Source organism: Ranitomeya imitator, chromosome 6 (genome assembly GCF_032444005.1).
Source record: "Ranitomeya imitator isolate aRanImi1 chromosome 6, aRanImi1.pri, whole genome shotgun sequence".
NCBI lineage: Eukaryota > Metazoa > Chordata > Amphibia > Anura > Dendrobatidae > Ranitomeya > Ranitomeya imitator.
This window is the reverse complement of record NC_091287.1, coordinates 161,759,320-161,779,329: the sequence shown is the minus strand read 5'-3', so window position 1 is coordinate 161,779,329 and position 20,010 is coordinate 161,759,320.

Here is a 20,010-nt window from a genome sequence, read left to right as displayed (position 1 = left end):
CTGTTGACTGTTTCAAACCTCGGAGGGGATGGTGGAAAGGATTCATGGCTTCGAAACACTGTCATTTAACAAGGTAATTTTCAGCGGCGCATTAGGGGTTGTGAAACATATAATAAAACAAAAATGGTGGCTGATAATAGGAAGAAAGAAAAGAATTATATTTCTGCCTTCTAATAAAACAAGATAAATAAAAAAATAAATAAAAAAAAAAGCTGGTGCAGAGAAAGGAAAATAAAAAGGGGGGAGGGAGGCTGAAGGGAGAAGGAGGATAGGTAGGAGCTGGGTTTTGAAAGGTTTTATCATATCAAGAGCAGAGCTGAGCTTTCATAATGCTGACATTTCTCATCCTGACAATCCTAAACAAGTGAAAAGGATGGGATCGCTGATATCATCTTTCATCACATCCTCCAGCTTAAGAACCAACATGACAGGTCCTCTTCTCCATACACTGTTAATTACTAAATAAAACACTCCTGCGCTAGGAAGGGTGGCAGCACGTAACCCAAAGCAGGGGTCTACACAAGCCGCAAAGTGGGTCTTAAAAAATTTGTTTTTGGTTGGAGATCAAAGGGGTCAGTAGATAATAAAGAGGATACAATAACGTACCGGGAAAGCTAAAGCCTCTGGAGACCAATTTATGATAGGTCCTTACACAAATGTATGGAGGAGTAAGGCTTTCATGATCGGGCAGAAGAGACCCTCGCCTATACTGTGGAGAAGATATACATAACGTGATCCCGAGGCTTAATTCATAGGTTAATTCAGCTACTGGCTCTCCATGAGCAATCCTCCGGGACAAAGGAAAGAGGATCTGACCATGTATGAGAAAGGAGCAAGACAGTAGCGGAGGTAGAAATGGAAGCCAGCATTAGTGCAACTTCAGAGCACTGCACACACAATGTTAGAAACGTTATTACGTAAATTGGAAAATAAAACAAAAGCAAAACTAAGATGTCGGTATAAATCATTAAATTCACAACTTCATATCTGTTTATATTATTTGCGAAATGCATAGAAAGCAACGCCATCATTTTTATTCTTTATTATTTGGGGATTGTGAACCAGATCTGCATTTGTCTTACTGCATTTTAGATCTGCTTCATTTGGCAGCAATTTGAATTTGAGGTGGTCAAAATCCACCTCCTATGTAGCCGCTGGTTCTCTTTCTCCCCATTGCTTTTTACTGCAGCTCTGCTTAGTTAGGTTGGCTGCTGTGTATAAGTGCAAGCCCACTAGAATCTCTACAGAAGTATCTAAACCACCAATGAAGAAGTTTAGTATTCCTTTACATTTATTTTTCCAAGACCTAAGTCTTGTAGCAAAAGGATACATTTTTCTAGCATTTTTCCCCTAAATGCATGTATTTTAGTTTTCTACATCCTCTATATATCACAATACAGAGCATGCTGCAGAATGAGTTAACTGTGAATCTATCAGTGAGCTCATCTGAAAGCAAAATTTGTAAGACTTATCTATTCTTCTTAAAAATTCAGCTTTCAATGGGTCACAAATCACATACAGTCATTTACAGATTTGACTATTAACTCATTTAACTCATTCTGCAGTCCATGTACTGTGAAAAATAGAGACCGTAGAAGCCAAAAGGTTCACATTTTTTAATGAAACCCTAATGCAAAAATTATTTTTAGCCTAAAATATATGCATCTAACTTAAAAAAAAATGACTCTGGTGTCCATATACTTGAGGCGTGCTGTGTAGGGTTGAGCGAAACGGGTCGAACATTTTCAAAAGTCGCCGACTTTTGGCTAAGTCGGGGTTTCATGAAACCCGATCCGACCCCTGTGCGGGGTCGGCCATGCGGTACGCGACTTTCGCGCCAAAGTCGCGTTTCAATGACGCGAAAAGCGCCATTTCTCAGCCAATGAAGGTAAACGCAGAGTGTGGGCAGCGTGATGACATAGGTCCTGGTCCCCACCATCTTAGAGAAGGGCATTGCAGTGATTGGCTTGCTGTCTGCGACATCACAGGGGCTATAAAGAGGCGTTCCCGCCGACCGCCATCTTACTGCTGCTGATCTGAGCTTAGGGAGAGGTTGCTGCCGCTTTGTCAGAAGCAGGGATAGCGTTAGGCAGGGTCCATTAACCACAAAACCGCTTGTGCTGCAGCGATTTGCACTGTCCAACACCACCCTCGGTGTGCAGGGACAGTGGAAGTTTTTTTTTTTTTTTTTTTCCCCTCAGCGCTGTAGCTCATTGGGCTGCCCTAGAAGGCTCCCTGATAGCTGCATTGCTGTGTGTACGCCGCTGTGCAAACCAACTGCTTTTTTCAAAGCACAAATCCTCTTGTTCCTTCCTTTCTGCACAGCTATCTTTTTTGTTTGTCCACACTTTTTATTTCATTTGTGCATCAGTCCACTCCTTATTGCTGCCTGCCATACCTGGCTGAGATTACTGCAGGCAGGGAGATAGTAATTGTAGGACATTCCCTGTTTTTTTTTTTTGTTTTTTTTTGGTGGGAGATTAAGATTGGCAATTTGGCATTTCTGCTAGAGTGCCATCCCTGTGTGTGCCATCTCTCTCACATAGTGGGCCATAGAAAGCCTTTTCATTTTTCTGTATTTTTTTTTGTGGGGTGTATAAATTCTCCCTGATAAAAATACAGTGGGAGATTAATATTGGCCTTTGGGCTTGTGTGCCAGTCCTGAGTGTGCCATCTCTCTCACAAATAGTGGGCCATAGAAAGCCTATTTTATTTTTTTGGGGGTTTTATAAATTCTCCCTGAAAAAAAGGGAGATTAATATTGGCCTCTGGGCTTGTGTGCCAGTCCTGAGCGTGCCATCTGTGCCAGCCCTGAGCGTGCCATCTCTCTCACAAATAGTGGGCCATAGAAAGCCTATTTATTTTTTTTTTTGGTTTTATAAATTCTCCCTGAAAAAAAGGGAGATTAATATTGGCCTCTGGGCTTGTGTGCCAGTCCTGAGCGTGCCATCTGTGCCAGCCCTGAGCGTGCCATCTCTCTCACAAATAGTGGGCCATAGAAAGCCTATTTAATTTTTTTTTTTGTTTTATAAATTTTCCCTGAAAAAAGGGAGATTAATATTGGCCTCTGGGCTTGTGTGCCAGTTGTGAGCGTGCCATCTGTGCCAGTCCTGAGCGTGCCATCTCTCTCACAAATAGTGGGCCATAGAAAGCCTATTTAAATATTTTTTTGGTTTTATAAATTCTCCCAGAAAAAAAGGGAGATTAATATTGGCCTCTGGGCTTCTGTGCCAGTCCTGAGCGTGCCATCTGTGCCAGTCCTGAGCGTCCCATCTCTCTCACAAATAGTGGGCCATAGAAAGCCTATTTTATTTTTTTTTTGGGTTTTAGAAATTCTCCCTGGAAAAAAAAAGGGAGATTAATATTGCCCTTTGGGCTTGTGTGCCAGTACTAAGCGTTCCATCTCTCTCTCTCTCTCTCTCAGTCAGTGGGCCATAGAACGCCTATTTTTGGTTTTATTTGTTTTATAAATTCTCCCTGAAAAAATCATTTTATTTTATTTGGTTTCTAAATTCTTCCTGATAAAATCTTTTTTTTTTTATTATTTTTTTTTCTAAAGTCTCCCTGAAAAAAAAAAAAAAAAACAGTGGGAGATTAATATTGGCCTTTCTGCTTGTGTGCCAGTCTTGACTCCTGGGTGTGCCATCTCTCTCTCTCTCTCTCTCTCTCTCTCCAATTGTGGTCCATAGAAAGCCTATATTTTTTTTCCTTGATTTGGGTTCTAAAATCTACCAGAGAAAATAACTACATCAATCATTGGTAGAAAAATATTGGCCTCTGGGTTTGTGTGCCACTCCTGACTCCTGTGTGCGTCATCTCTCAGTCAGTGGGCCATAGAACGCCTATTTTTGTTTTTATTTGTTTTATAAATTCTCCCTGAAAAAATCATTTTATTTTATTTGGTTTCTAAATTCTTCCTGATAAAATCATATTTTTTTTATTATTTTTTTTTCTAAAGTCTCCCTGAAAAAAAAAAAAAAAAACAGTGGGAGATTAATATTGGCCTTTCTGCTTGTGTGCCAGTCTTGACTCCTGGGTGTGCCATCTCTCTCTCTCTCTCTCTCTCTCTCTCTCTCTCCAATTGTGGTCCATAGAAAGCCTATTTTATTTTTTTTTGGGGTTTTAGAAATTCTCCCTGGAAAAAAAAAGGGAGATTAATATTGCCCTTTGGGCTTGTGTGCCAGTACTAAGCGTTCCATCTCTCTCTCTCTCTCTCTCTCTCAGTCAGTGGGCCATAGAACGCCTATTTTTGGTTTTATTTGTTTTATAAATTCTCCCTGAAAAAATCATTTTATTTTATTTGGTTTCTAAATTCTTCCTGATAAAATCTTTTTTTTTTTATTATTTTTTTTTCTAAAGTCTCCCTGAAAAAAAAAAAAAAAACAGTGGGAGATTAATATTGGCCTTTCTGCTTGTGTGCCAGTCTTGACTCCTGGGTGTGCCATCTCTCTCTCTCTCTCTCTCTCTCTCTCTCCAATTGTGGTCCATAGAAAGCCTATATTTTTTTTCCTTGATTTGGGTTCTAAAATCTACCAGAGAAAATAACTACATCAATCATTGGTAGAAAAATATTGGCCTCTGGGTTTGTGTGCCACTCCTGACTCCTGTGTGCGTCATCTCTCAGTCAGTGGGCCATAGAACGCCTATTTTTGGTTTTATTTGTTTTCTAAATTCTCCCTGAAAAAATCATTTTATTTTATTTGGTTTCTAAATTCTTCCTGATAAAATCACATTTTTTTTATTATTTTTTTTTCTAAAGTCTCCCTGAAAAAAAAAAAAAAAACAGTGGGAGATTAATATTGGCCTTTCTGCTTGTGTGCCAGTCTTGACTCCTGGGTGCGTCATCTCTCAGTCAGTGGGCCATAGAATGCCTATTTTTGGTTTTATTTGTTTTCTAAATTCTCCCTGAAAAAATCATTTTATTTTATTTGGTTTCTAAATTCTTCCTGATAAAATCACATTTTTTTTATTATTTTTTTTTCTAAAGTCTCCCTGAAAAAAAAAAAAAAAAACAGTGGGAGATTAATATTGGCCTTTCTGCTTGTGTGCCAGTCTTGACTCCTGGGTGCGTCATCTCTCAGTCAGTGGGCCATAGAACGCCTATTTTTGGTTTTATTTGTTTTCTAAATTCTCCCTGCAAAAATCTTTTTTTTTTTTTTGGGGGGGTTTCTAAAGTGTTCCTGAAAAAAATAAAAAAAAAAAAAAAATAATAGTGTGACATTAATATTAACATTTGTGCTTCAGTGACAGTCCTGCGTGTGGGGCATCTCTCTAATTTGCAGCCACCAAAAAAAGAGTGTGTAACATTGGGCCTGATTTTCGCTGTGGTCTCACCAACCTGTAAAGGGGTAGCTAAATCATACTGAAGTTATAGCTCACCGTGTAAGTTGTGTGACTGCAACAAATAACGTTAGTTTGGTTACGTTTTTAAAACAATGAGGAAGTCTAGTGGAAGAGGTCGTGGCCGGGGGCGTTCATTGTCAGCTGGTAATGAGGGTAGTGGTAGTGGTGGAGCATCAGGTGGTCGTGGGGGAAAAAATATTGCACCTAAGTCTGGAGCTGTGGAGCCAGGTTCGTCGTCCGGCCACACAAGGCCTCGAACGCTCCCTTTTCTGGGATTAGGAAAACCGCTTTTAAAGCCGGAGCAGCAAGAGCAAGTTTTGGCTTATCTTGCTGACTCAGCCTCTAGCTCTTTTGCCTCATCTCGTGAAACTGGTAAAAGTAAAAGCAGCGCGTCGTTAGTGGATGTTCACGGTCAGGGACAAGTCACTTCCTTGTCCTCTTCAGCAAAAACAACAACAGAGAAGAATGCAGCAGGCGACACAACGGGTTACTCCATGGAGCTCTTTACACATACCGTCCCTGGCTTAGAAAGTGAAGCAGTTAACAGTCCATGCCCATTACAAATTGAATCTGACATGGAGTGCACTGACGCACAGCCACAGCCAGACTACTATGCTGGTCCTTTGACTCAGACCACAACATTGCCCTCGCAGGGTGCTGATCAAGAATCAGACCCTGATGAGACTATGTTGCCCCATCACGAACGCTATACCACCGAACGACACGGTGACACAGACGAAGTTGCGCAGGAGGTACAAGAAGAGTTATTAGATGACCCAGTTCTTGACCCCGATTGGCAGCCATTGGGGGAACAGGGTGCAGGCGGCAGCAGTTCTGAACCAGAGGAGGAGGAGGGGCCGCAGCAGGCATCAACATCGCCACAGGTTCCATCTGCCGGGCCCGTATCTTGCCCAAAACGCGTGGCAAAGCCAAAACCTGGTGGAGGACAGCGTGGCCATCCGGTTAAAGCTCAGTCTGCAATGCCTGAAAAGGTATCCGATGCTAGAAAGAGTGCAGTCTGGCATTTTTTTAAACAACATCCAATTGATCAGCGCAAAGTCATCTGTCAAAAATGTTCTACTTCCTTAAGCAGAGGTCAGAATCTGAAAAGTCTCAATACTAGTTGCATGCATAGACATTTAACCACCATGCATTTGAAAGCTTGGACTAACTACCAAACGTCCCTTAAGGTTGTTGCACCCTCGGCCAATGAAGCTAGTCATCAACGCAACATCCCTTCCGGCAGTGTAGGACCACCATTTAGCGCACCACCTGCTGTATCTGTGCAGGTATCTTTGCCAGGCCAAAGCAGTCAGGGTCAGGGAATCACCAGTTTCGTAGTAGGAAACACTGCATCTAGGGCACCGGCGGCAACAATACCATCTCCCACCGTCTCTCAGTCTGCCATGTCCACCGGCACCCCCGCTAGTTCCACGATCTCCAGCTCTCCAGTCCAGCTCACCCTACATGAGACTATGGTTAGAAAAAGGAAATACTTAGCCTCGCATCCGCGTACACAGGGTTTGAACGCCCACATAGCTAGACTAATCTCGTTAGAGATGATGCCCTACCGGTTAGTTGAAAGCGAAGCTTTCAAAGACCTGATGGACTACGCTGTACCACGCTACGAGCTACCCAGTCGACACTTTTTTTCCAGAAAAGCCATCCCAGCCCTCCACCAGCATGTTAAAGAGCGCATCGTCCATGCACTCAGGCAATCTGTGAGCACAAAGGTGCACCTGACAACAGATGCATGGACCAGTAGGCATGGCCAGGGACGTTACGTGTCCATCACGGCACACTGGGTAAATGTGGTGGATTCAGGGTCCACAGGGGACAGCAAGTTTGGGACAGTTCTGCCTAGCCCACGGTCTAGTAAACAGTTGTCTGTAGCCGTTCGCACCCCCTCCTCCTCCTCCTCCTCCTCGTCCTCCTGCAGAAGCAAGAGCTCGTCCACAGACCGCAGTCGCACAAACACTCCATCCGCACCTGCCACTGTTGCACACCAGGTCTCCCATTATGGGGCAGCTACTGGCATACGTCAGCAGGCTGTATTGGCTATGAAGTGTTTGGGCGACAATAGACACACCGCGGAAGTTCTGTCCGAGTTCTTGCAGCAAGAAACGCAGTCGTGGCTGGGCACTGTAGATCTTGAGGCAGGCAAGGTAGTGAGTGATAACGGAAGGAATTTCATGGCTGCCATCTCCCTTTCCCAACTGAAACACATTCCTTGCCTGGCTCACACCTTAAACCTGGTGGTGCAGTGCTTCCTGAAAAGTTATCCGGGGTTATCCGACCTGCTCCTCAAAGTGCGTGGACTTTGCGCACATATCCGCCGTTCGCCTGTACACTCCAGCCGTATGCAGACCTATCAGCGTTCTTTGAACCTTCCCCAGCATCGCCTAATCATAGACGTTGCAACAAGGTGGAACTCAACACTGCACATGCTTCAGAGACTGTGCGAACAGAGGCGGGCTGTTATGTTTTTGTGGGAGGATACACATACACGGGCAGGCAGTAGGATGGCAGACATGGAGTTGTCAGGTGTGCAGTGGTCGAAGATTCAAGACATGTGTCAAGTCCTTCAGTGTTTTGAGGAATGCACACGGCTGGTTAGTGCAGACAACGCCATAATAAGCATGAGCATCCCCCTAATGCGTCTGCTGATGCAAAGTTTGACGCACATAAAGGATCAGGCGTCTGCACCAGAGGAAGAGGAAAGCCTTGATGACAGTCAGCGATTGTCTGGTCAGGGCAGTGTACATGACGAGGTACCGGGCGAAGAGGAGGTGGAGGATGAGGAGGATGATGGGGATGAGTATATTTTTAATGAGGAAGCTTTCCCGGGGGCACGGGAAATTGGTGGCGTGGCAAGGCCGGGTTCTGGTTTTTTGAGGGACACAAGTGACGTAGATTTGCCTGCAACTGCCCCTCAACCAAGCACAACCGCAGATTTGACAACGGGAACTTTGGCCCACATGGCGGATTATGCCTTGCGTATCCTCAAAAGGGACACACGCATTACAAAAATGATGAACGATGACGATTACTGGTTGGCCTGCCTCCTTGATCCTCGCTATAAAGGCAAATTGCAAAATATTATGCCACATGAGAACTTGGAACTAATATTAGCAACAAAACAATCAACTCTTGTTGACCGTTTGCTTCTGGCATTCCCTGCACACAGCGCCCGTGATCGTTCTCACACGAGCTCCAGGGGCCAGCAGACCAGAGGTGTTAGAGGGGCAGAAATCAGAAGTGGCGTTGGCCAGAGGGGTTTTCTGACCAGGTTGTGGAGTGATTTTTCTATGACCGCAGACAGGACAGGTACTGCAGCATCAATTCAAAGTGACAGGAGACAACATTTGTCCAGTATGGTTACAAACTATTTTTCATCCCTTATCGACGTTCTCCCTCAACCGTCATTCCCATTTGATTACTGGGCATCCAAATTAGACACCTGGCCAGAATTGGCAGAATATGCATTGCAGGAGCTTGCTTGCCCGGCAGCTAGTGTCCTATCAGAAAGAGTATTCAGTGCTGCAGGTTCAATACTAACAGAAAAAAGGACTCGTCTGGCTACCCAAAATGTAGATGATCTAACCTTCATTAAAATGAACCACAACTGGATTTCAAAATCTTTTGCCCCACCCTGCCCGGCTGACACCTAGCTTTCCTATGAAAAGGTCTTGCCTGTGGACTATTCTGAATGACTTTTCCAATCTCGTAATTTTCTTCACCTGATTGTCCAGCATACGACATGTTTCCACCTCACGAAATGGCCAAACTCCCCACACGGGGCCGTGCTATCGCCACTTTGCGCTTGGACCCTTGAGAGTGCTGTTTGTCTGAAGAGGTGGGTGTGGCCGCTTTTGGTCGACGGCACTGCCACTGGGTCCCTCATAGTACAATAAAGTGTCTCTGGCGGTGGTGGTGCGCACCCAACGTCAGACACACCGTTGTAATATGAGGGGCCCTGTGCCTGTAACGCCGGCCACAAGACAGTTCCCCCCCCCAGCTCAAACAGTGCTCTACCACTAGCAAAATTATCTCTCACAGCTTCACCAATGTGTAGTCTAGGCGCTGACATCCTTCAATGCCTGGCACTGACAATACCATTGTTTTGACATTTTTGTTATGTTAGGCCTTCGAAGCCTGTCTGCGGTCCCTTCTTTCTACAACTACTACACTGACCAGGCCACTGCTGGCCGTGTTACCCTGGAACCAATTTAAAAGTGCCTACAGTCAGCCCAATTTTGTTATGTTAGGCCTTCGAAGACTGTCTGCCGTCACTCCTTCCACTAGACTTCCACTGACCATACACTGCTGCCCATGTACCCCTGGAACCAATTTAAAGTGCCTACAGCCAGCCCAATTTTGTTATGTTAGGCCTTCGAAGCCTGTCTGCGGTCACTCCTTCCACTAGACTTCCACTGACCAGACCACTGCTGCCCGTGTACCCCTGGAACCAATTTAAAAGTGCCTACAGCCAGCCCAAGTTTGTTATGTTAGGCCTTGGAAGCCTGTCTGCGGTCACTCCTTCCACTAGGCCTCCACTGACCACACCACTGCTGCCCGTGTACCCCTGGAACCAATTTAAAATTGCCTACAGCCAGCCCAATTTTTTTATTTTAGGCCTTCGATGCCTGTCTGCGGTCCATTCTTTCAACTACTACTACACTGACCAGGTCACTGCTGCCCGTGTACCCCTGGAACCAATTTAAAATTGCCTACAGCCATGTGTTATTATTTTAGGCCTTCGATGCCTGTCTGCGGTCACTCCTTCCACTAGGCCTCCACTGACCACACCACTGCTGCCCGTGTACCCCTGGAACCAATTTAAAATTGCCTACAGCCAGCCCAATTTTTTTATTTTAGGCCTTCGATGCCTGTCTGCGGTCCATTCTTTCAACTACTACTACACTGACCAGGTCACTGCTGCCCGTGTACCCCTGGAACCAATTTAAAATTGCCTACAGCCATGTGTTATTATTTTAGGCCTTCGATGCCTGTCTGCGGTCACTCCTTCCACTAGGCCTCCACTGACCACACCACTGCTGTCCGTGTACCCCTGGAACCAATTTAAAATTGCCTACAGCCAGCCCAATTTTTTTATTTTAGGCCTTCGATGCCTGTCTGCGGTCCATTCTTTCAACTACTACTACACTGACCAGGTCACTGCTGCCCGTGTACCCCTGGAACCAATTTAAAATTGCCTACAGCCATGTGTTATTATTTTAGGCCTTCGATGCCTGTCTGCGGTCACTCCTTCCACTAGGCCTCCACTGACCACACCACTGCTGCCCGTGTACCCCTGGAACCAATTTAAAATTGCCTACAGCCAGCCCAATTTTTTTATTTTAGGCCTTCGATGCCTGTCTGCGGTCCATTCTTTCAACTACTACTACACTGACCAGGTCACTGCTGCCCGTGTACCCCTGGAACCAATTTAAAATTGCCTACAGCCAGCCCAATTTTTTTATTTTAGGCCTTCGATGCCTGTCTGCGGTCCTTTCTTTCAACTACTACTACACTGACCAGGTCACTGCTGCCCGTCTACCCCTGGAACCAATTTAAAATTGCCTACAGCCATGTGTTATTATTTTAGGCCTTCGATGCCTGTCTGCGGTCACTCCTTCCACTAGGCCTCCACTGACCACACCACTGCTGTCCGTGTACCCCTGGAACCAATTTAAAATTGCCTACAGCCATGTGTTATTATTTTAGGCCTTCGATGCCTGTCTGCGGTCACTCCTTCCACTAGGCCTCCACTGACCACACCACTGCTGTCCGTGTACCCCTGGAACCAATTTAAAATTGCCTACAGCCAGCCCAATTTTTTTATTTTAGGCCTTCGATGCCTGTCTGCGGTCCATTCTTTCAACTACTACTACACTGACCAGGTCACTGCTGTCCGTGTACCCCTGGAACCAATTTAAAATTGCCTACAGCCATGTGTTTTTATTTTAGGCCTTCGATGCCTGTCTGCGGTCCATTCTTTCAACTACTACTACACTGACCAGGGCACTGCTGGCCGTGTACCCCTGGAACCAACATCAGAAAATATAAAAATAAGTATTTTGCTTATAAAAAAGAAAATACTGGTGAGATATCAAATGCAGACATTTTAACATTAAAAACAAACACACAACTAAAATCTGGTACAGTACTAAAAATGGCCACCAGCTACAATTACTTTCTCCTGCAAGTAGTTAACTGAAAGTTTTTTTAAATTGAAAACACACATATGGCATCCACCGAGTGTTGTCCTGTCGCGTCTTCTTTATATTATTGCCGAGAAGATGCAAAATAATGAAAATAATAAAATCATTAATTACCAAAATAATAGAGAAAGTCAACACCACATTGCAAATAAACATTCATTCCAAATAAAGAAGCAGGGCGCGTCCGAGGGTGAGTATATACCTAATAAGAATCTAATCACCCTCGGACGCGCAATGCTTATTTCCAACAGCCTTCCTTCCTAAGAATCATCCCTTCCGTGGTGTAGAGAGACGTTGTGTTACACTCCAAGGTGTTCCCCAGGTTGCCTTTCCTGAGCTTCGATCTACCGGCTCTCGTTTAGTAGTTGTTGGAAACTACGCTGCATTAGGCCTTCAAATTGGGTATGGGGTGTAGAGAGATGGTGTGTTCCACTCCAAGGTGTTCCCCAGGTTGCCTTTCCTGAGCTTCGATCTTCCGGCTCTCGTTTAGTAGTTCTTGGAAACTACACTGTATTAGGCCTTCAAATTGGGTATGGGGTGTAGAGAGAGGGTGTGTTACACTCCAAGGTGTTCCCCAGGTTGCCTTTCCTGAGCTTCGATATTCCGGCTCTCGTTTAGTAGTTGTCGGAAACTACGCTGCATTAGGCCTACAAATTGGGTATGGGGTGTAGAGAGAGGGTGTGTTACACTCCAAGGTGTTCCCCAGGTTGCCTTTCCTGAGCTTCGATCTTCATGCTCTCGTTTAGTAGTTGTCGGAAACTACGCTGCATTAGGCCTACAAATTGGGTATGGGGTGTAGAGAGAGGGTTTGTTACACTCCAAGGTGTTCCCCAGGTTGCCTTTCCTGAGCTTCGATCTTCCGGCTCTCGTTTAGTAGTTGTTGGAAACTACGCTGCATTAGGCCTTCAAATTGGGTATGGGGTGTAGCGAGAGGGTGTGTTACACTCCAAGGTGTTCCCCAGGTTGCCTTTCCTGAGCTTCGATCTTCCGGCTCTCGTTTAGTAGTTCTTGGAAACTACACTGCATTAGACCTTCAAATTGGGTATGGGGTGTAGAGAGAGGGTGTGTTACACTCTAAGGTGTTCCCCAGGTTTCCTTGCCATTGCTTCGGTCTTCCGACTCTCGTTTAGTAGTTGTAGAAAAGTACACTGCATTAGGCCATACAAAATGGGTATGGGGTGGAGAGAGATGGTGTGTTACACTCCAAGGTGTTCCCCAGGTTGCCTTTCCTGAGCTTCTATCTTCAGGCTCTCATTAAATTGTGGTTAAATGGAACAACTGCATTTGGCGTACTAGTTGGTTTGGGGCCTACTATCGGTGTCTGCCACTCCTTGCTGTTCTCCTCCACTGAACAAAGCTGTGCCGCCTGTTTACTACGGTTGCCAATTTTGAACTGCATTTCGACTACTTACTGATTTGGCCCTACTCTCTGTGTCAGCCTCTCATTCCAGTTGTCCTCCACTGCAATGCCCCCTGGTTATTCCTGTGTTACCAATTTTGAACTGCATTTAGCCCACTTTCTTCTTTGGGCCTATATCTGTGTTTCCACTTCATCGTGCCCATTGCCCAGCCAGTGATAGATGAGTCTGCTGGTACATTGACCCATAACGCAACATTCCCCGTGCACGCTACACAACAACATTGTGACCCTGCTGAAAGTCAGGTTGCTCTTCCCGCATACCATACCACCTTACACGGGGACAAAGAGGAAGGTGCAGATGAAAGTGCAGGTTCCTTCATCAGGTGGGGGGAGGAATACTAGTTGGCGACGTCACTGGCACAGGGCCTCTCATAGTACGCAAAAGTGTTGCTGCCGGTGGGAGGCGCCCCCGCCGTGCAAACACACCGCTGTACTTTGAGGGGCCCTGTGCCAGTGCCAATGCCAACGAGTGGGCCCCCCCTGCTTGCTCAGGTTCACAGCACTTGCAAAGTTGAAATACTTACCTCTCCCTGCTCCACTGCCGTGACGTGGTCCAGATTTCCTGGGCCCACTAATTACTTGAACCAGCCCTACCCCCCACAACTTTAGCCAAATGACCCCCAATTTCAAATGCCTTCCAATTATTATAAGGTAAATTACGCTTGACAAGCTTCATTAAGAAGAATGGATGGTTTTGACATTAAAATGGGCACTCTAGGTGTTTTCCTGGCCCCCACTCACTGCCGACTATGCTGCCCCATTGACTTGCATTGGGTTTCGTGTTTCGGTCGATCCCGACTTTACGTCATAATCGGCCGATTTCACTCGACCCGACTTTGGACATAGTCGGGTTTCGCAAAACCCGGCTCGACTCTAAAAAGGTCAAGGTCGCTCAACTCTAGTGCTGTGTTCTGTGACAGATGCGGTTATAGACTAGACAACACCTTTAAACTTTGTACTGTCCCTAAACTAAAAGACTAGATCCAGAGAAATCTGCAGTTGCACAACTTTTTATTAGTATAGGTACCGTCACATTAAGCGACGCTGCAGCGATATAGACAACGATGCCGATCGCTGCAGCGTCGCTGTTTAGTCGAAGTGTGGTCGCTGGAGAGCTGTCACAAAGACAGCTCTCCAGCAACCAACGATGCTGAAGTCCCCGGGTAACCATGGTAAACATCTGGTTTCTAAGCGCAGGGCCGCGCTTAGTAACCCGATGTTTACCCTGGTTACCAATGTAAATGTAAAAAAAAAACACTACATACTTACATTCCGGTGTCTGTCGCTTCCCCCGGCGTCAGCTTCCCTGCACTGTGTAAGCGCCGGCCGTAAAGCAGAGCAGTGACGTCACCGCTGTGCTCTGCTTTACGGACGGCCGGCTCTGACACAGTGCAGGGAAGTTGACGCCGGGGGACGCGACAGACACTGGAATGTAAGTATGTCGTGTTTTTTTTTTTTTACATTTACAATGGTAACCAGGGTAAATATCAGGTTACTAAGCGCGGCCCTGCGCTTAGTAACCCGATGTTTACCCTGGTTACAAGTGAACACATCGCTGGATCGGCGTCACACACGCCGATTCAGCGATGTCAGCGGGTGATCCAGCGACGAAATAAAGTTCTGGCCTTCTAGCTCCGACCAGCGATCTCACAGCAGGATCCTGATCGCTGCTGCGTGTCAAACACAACGATATCGCTATCCAGGACGCTGCAACGTCACGGATCGCTATCGTTATCATTCTAAAGTTGCTCAGTGTGAAGGTACCTTTAGTGCAGAGCAGCAAAAATCGAACATGCAGAGCAGCAGTGGAGGGCTGGACAACGCTCCTATGCAGATAAATGAAACAGCAATGCAGCTAACAATGAGCAAGTGGTCCCAACCTTTCATACAGTGAGAGCCACATTCAGTGATCCTCCCTCTCCTCCTCCTGCAAAACTGACACCCAGTGCCTGGTATACCAACATCCAGGGGTACACTCTTTACTCTTGAGATAAAGAAAAACTTCTGTCAAAAATTTTCTCAATTTATTGCAGTAATCATATTATATAGCACTGTGTACTTAGAATTGCTCATTTTGCCCTTCTACTCAATAAGTTCTTCTCTTTTCCATTAGGTCTATGACATTACGTGAATAAAACCTGACTAGCTGAATCCTCCTAAGCTCTATGTAGAAACAGGAGGTCAATTTTCCCTGTTTGGGTCATGAGTCACTGAAAAAGTCACTGGTGGCGGAGGTCGGAGCAGCTGGGACAGGAATCGAAGTGGGGAATTATAAATGCATGGACTAAAGACTTCCCGTTTCTACATAGAGAAAAGAGAAAGAAAAGAGAAGAATTATCTGGGCAGAAAGGCAAAATGGGCAATTGTATGTACCCAGTGCTGTATAAAATGTTGATTGAAATATATAAAAACTTTGAATTGAGTGCTTCGTTAAGTATTTTTACATCAAGTATATTCCCCATACTATTGCATCCCACTTCAAGCACCAATATAACTGGTAATCTGGTAATATCATCATGTATCACCTCACCAGTGACTGTGCATCCAGAACTGATCTTCTGCATAGGGCTACTCACAAAAGTCACCATGTAGAGACCTTCTCTGCTTAGCTGTTTGCTAGACCTAGCACAAATGCAGAAGGCTGGCAGACCTCTGTGAGAGAAAAGACATGGACCCACGAGCCACACATGGACAGAGACATCTGTGTGGCACCCCAGGAGTTCAGTTACCACAGTGGTATTGCTTTCCTCTTGGGGAGGGTAATGCCATGCCTGGAGACAGGAGGGATCCATTTGGCAGGTAATCTTACATGTAACATTTTCTGACTCCAAGCCAGAAGGGTGAACTCTAAACCCAGTTTAAGGGGAACTTCCCTATATACATCCTGGTCTGGAGGAGGAGTCAGTGACTCTGGTGCAGACAAGCAGACAGTTAACAATTGGTAGCATACAGTGAAGGAGCACAGAAGGACTAAGGAGCTTGAGGAGGACTGCTACTGGGCTTCTCTAAGCTGAGCGCAGAAACCGGGCATCGGGAGCCAGAGATCGTGAGGAACTACAGGTCCCACGGCAGAACCGGAGGGCAGGAAACTAAAAGGGACTTGCCCACATAATACCTGAGCTACAGCAGCAATCAGAGTGCGGGGTCACCCTGGACAGAGACCCCAAAGAGACGGCTCAAGTCGCCTTACTGTCCCTGGACAGGGAAGAAAGAGAGCCTTGTTAAAGAGCTACAAGCAGCAAGGGACCACAGACCAGCGCATAGTGTAAGGCTCCCAAACTGACCTGTCAAGTGGATTTCCACCTGTCTTCGGGCTGCCTGGACTCCATCTTTACTTGTTGCTGGTATCCTGGACTGAGGCTGTTTAACACCAGTAAACCAGGTAAAGACTGCAACCCTGTGTCCTCCATTTATTTGCTGGCATTCACCATCCCTGCCAAACACATCGGGAGCCCTGGGGACCCTGTTGTGAATTCTGTGGCAGAGCTCCCTCCTGTGGTCACAAGTGGTACTTCGGCTGATTCTCTCTGGGAGCTTCCGTTTGTGGAGGAAAGTGGTACTGCGGCTTCTGAGTTTCCTCCCTCAGGTGATCTGGTGAGGTCGTTAGGTGCTTCTCTACTTAACTCCACCTAATGCTTTGATCCTGGCTTCCTGTCAATGTTCCAGTGTTGGACTTGCTTTTCCCTGGATCATTCCTGTGGCCTGCTGCTCTGCATAGCTAAGTTCTTCTTTGCTATTTGTTTGCTATTTTTTCTGTCCAGCTTGTCTAATTGTTTTGCTGGAAGCTCTGGGACGCAAAGGGTGTACCTCTGTGCCGTTAGTTCGGTACGGAGGGTCTTTTTGCCCCCTTTGCGTGGTTTTCTTTAGGGTTTTGTGTAGACCGCAAAGTTATCTTTCCTATCCTCGCTCTGTTAAGAAAGTCGGGCCTCACTTTGCTGAATCTATTTCATCCCTACGTTTGTCTTTTCATCTTAACTCACAGTCATTATATGTGGGGGGCTGCCTTTTCCTTTGGGGTATTTCTCTGAGGCAAGGTAGGCTTATTTTCTATCTTCAGGCTAGTTAGTTTCTCAGGCTGTGCCGAGTTGCATAGGCAGAGTTAGGCGCAATCCACGGCTGCCTCTAGTGTTGTTTGGAGAGGATTAGGGATTGCGGTCTGCAGAGTTCCCACGTCTCAGAGCTCGTTCTATTATTTTGGGTTATTGTCAGATCACTGTATGTGCTCTGACCGCTATGTCCATTGTGATACTGAATTGCCTATCACAACAGTACAGGAAGCCAAAAGTGCTAATGATTCTCAATAGAGGGAAAAAAGAAGTTCTGAGACCATTTTTTTTTCTTTGCACTGTGTTTTGCCTTTTTTTTCCCCTAGACATTTGGGTGGTTCAGGACACAGGTGTAGCAAGGGACATTAAAGGTCTGTCTTCATGTGTGGATCAGCTCACGGCAAGAGTTCAAAATATTCAAGATTTTGTGGTCCAGAATTCTTTGCTTGAACCGAGAATTCCTATTCCAGATTTGTTTTTTGGAGATAGAACTAAATTTCTGAGTTTCAAAAATAATTGTAAACTATTTCTGGCTTTGAAACCTCGCTCCTCTGGTGACCCAGTTCAACAGGTTAGGATCGTCATTTCTTTTTTGCGTGGCGACCCTCAGGACTGGGCATTTTCTCTTGCGTCAGGAGATCCTGCATTAAGTAATATCGATGCGTTTTTCCTGGCGCTTGGATTGCTGTACGATGAGCCTAATTCAGTGGATCAGGCAGAAAAAAATTTGCTGGCTCTTTGTCAGGCTCAGGATGAGATAGAGGTATATTGTCAGAAATTTAGAAAGTGGTCCGTGCTCACTCAATGGAATGAATCTGCGCTGGCAGCTATATTCAGAAAGGGTCTCTCTGAAGCCCTTAAGGATGTCATGGTGGGATTTCCTATGCCTGCTGGTTTGAATGAGTCTATGTCTTTGGCCATTCAGATCGGTCGACGCTTGCGTGAGCGTAAATCTGTGCAACATTTGGCGGTATTACCTGAGATTAAACCTGAGCCTATGCAGTGCGATAGGACTATGACCAGAGTTGAACGGCAAGAACACAGACGTCTGAATGAGCTGTGTTACTACTGTGGTGATTCCACTCATGCTATCTCTGATTGTCCTAAGCGCACTAAGCGGTTCGCTGGGTCTGCCACCATTGGTACAGTACAGTCAAAATTTCTTCTGTCCGTTACCTTGATCTGCTCTTTGTCATCGTATTCTGTCATGGCGTTTGTGGATTCAGGCGCTGCCCTGAATTTGATGGACTTGGAATATGCTAAGCATTGTGGGTTTTTCTTGGAGCCCTTGCAGTGTCCTATTCCATTGAGAGGAATTGATGCTACGCCTTTGGCCAAGAATAAGCCTCAATACTGGACCCAGCTGACCATGTGCATGGCTCCTGCACATCAGGAGGTTATTCGCTTTCTGGTGTTGCATAATCTGCATGATGTGGTCGTGTTGGGGTTGCCATGGCTACAAGCCCATAATCCAGTATTGGATTGGAAATCCATGTCGGTGTCCAGCTGGGGTTGTCAGGGGGTACATGGTGATGTTCCATTTCTGTCAATTTCGTCATCCACCCCTTCTGAGGTTCCAGACTTCTTGTCTGATTACCGGGATGTATTTGATGAGCCCAAGTCCGATGCCCTACCTCCGCATAGGGATTGTGATTGTGCTATCAATTTGATTCCTGGTAGTAAATTCCCAAAAGGTCGACTGTTTAATTTATCCGTGCCTGAGCACACCGCTATGCACAGTTATGTGAAGGAATCCCTGGAGAAGGGGCATATTCGCCCGTCATCGTCGCCATTAGGAGCAGGGTTCTTTTTTGTAGCCAAGAAGGATGGTTCGCTGAGACCTTGTATAGATTACCGCCTTCTTAATAAGATCACTGTTAAATTTCAGTACCCCTTGCCATTGTTATCTGATTTGTTTGCTCGGATTAAGGGGGCTAGTTGGTTCACCAAGATAGATCTTCGTGGTGCGTATAATCTGGTGCGAATCAGGCGAGGCGATGAATGGAAAACTGCATTTAATACGCCCGAGGGTTATTTTGAGTATCTAGTGATGCCATTCGGACTTGCCAATGCTCCATCAGTGTTTCAGTCCTTTATGCATGACATCTTCCGAGAGTACCTGGATAAATTCCTGATTGTGTACTTGGATGACATTTTGATCTTCTCAGATGATTGGGAGTCTCATGTGAAGCAGGTCAGAACGGTTTTTCATCCTCAGACTAATGGCCAGACCGAACGAACCAATCAGACCTTGGAAACCTATATGAGATGCTTTGTTTCTGCCGATCAGGATGACTGGGTGTCCTTTTTGCCTTTGGCTGAGTTCGCCCTTAATAATCGGGCCAGCTCGGCTACCTTGGTTTCGCCATTTTTCTGCAATTCTGGGTTCCATCCTCGTTTCTCTTCTGGACAGGTTGAGTCTTCGGACTGTCCTGGTGTGGATACTGTGGTGGACAGGTTGCAGCAGATTTGGACTCAGGTAGTGGACAATTTGACCTTGTCCCAGGAGAAGGCTCAACGTTTCGCTAATCGCAAACGCCGTGTGGGTCCCCGACTTCGTGTTGGGGATCTGGTTTGGTTATCTTCTCGTCATATTCCTATGAAGGTTTCCTCTCCTAAGTTTAAACCTCGTTTCATTGGTCCGTATAGGATTTCTGAGGTTCTTAATCCTGTGTCTTTTCGTCTGACCCTCCCAGACTCTTTTTCCATACATAACGTATTCCATAGGTCATTGTTGCGGAGATACGTGGCACCTATGGTTCCATCTGTTGACCCTCCTGCCCCGGTTTTGGTGGAGGGGGAATTGGAGTATATTGTGGAGAAGATTTTGGATTCTCGTGTTTCAACACGGAAACTCCAGTATCTGGTTAAATGGAAGGGTTATGCTCAGGAAGATAATTCCTGGGCTTTTGCCTCTGATGTCCATGCTCCCGATCTTGTTCGTGCCTTTCATGTGGCTCATCCTGGTCGGCCTGGG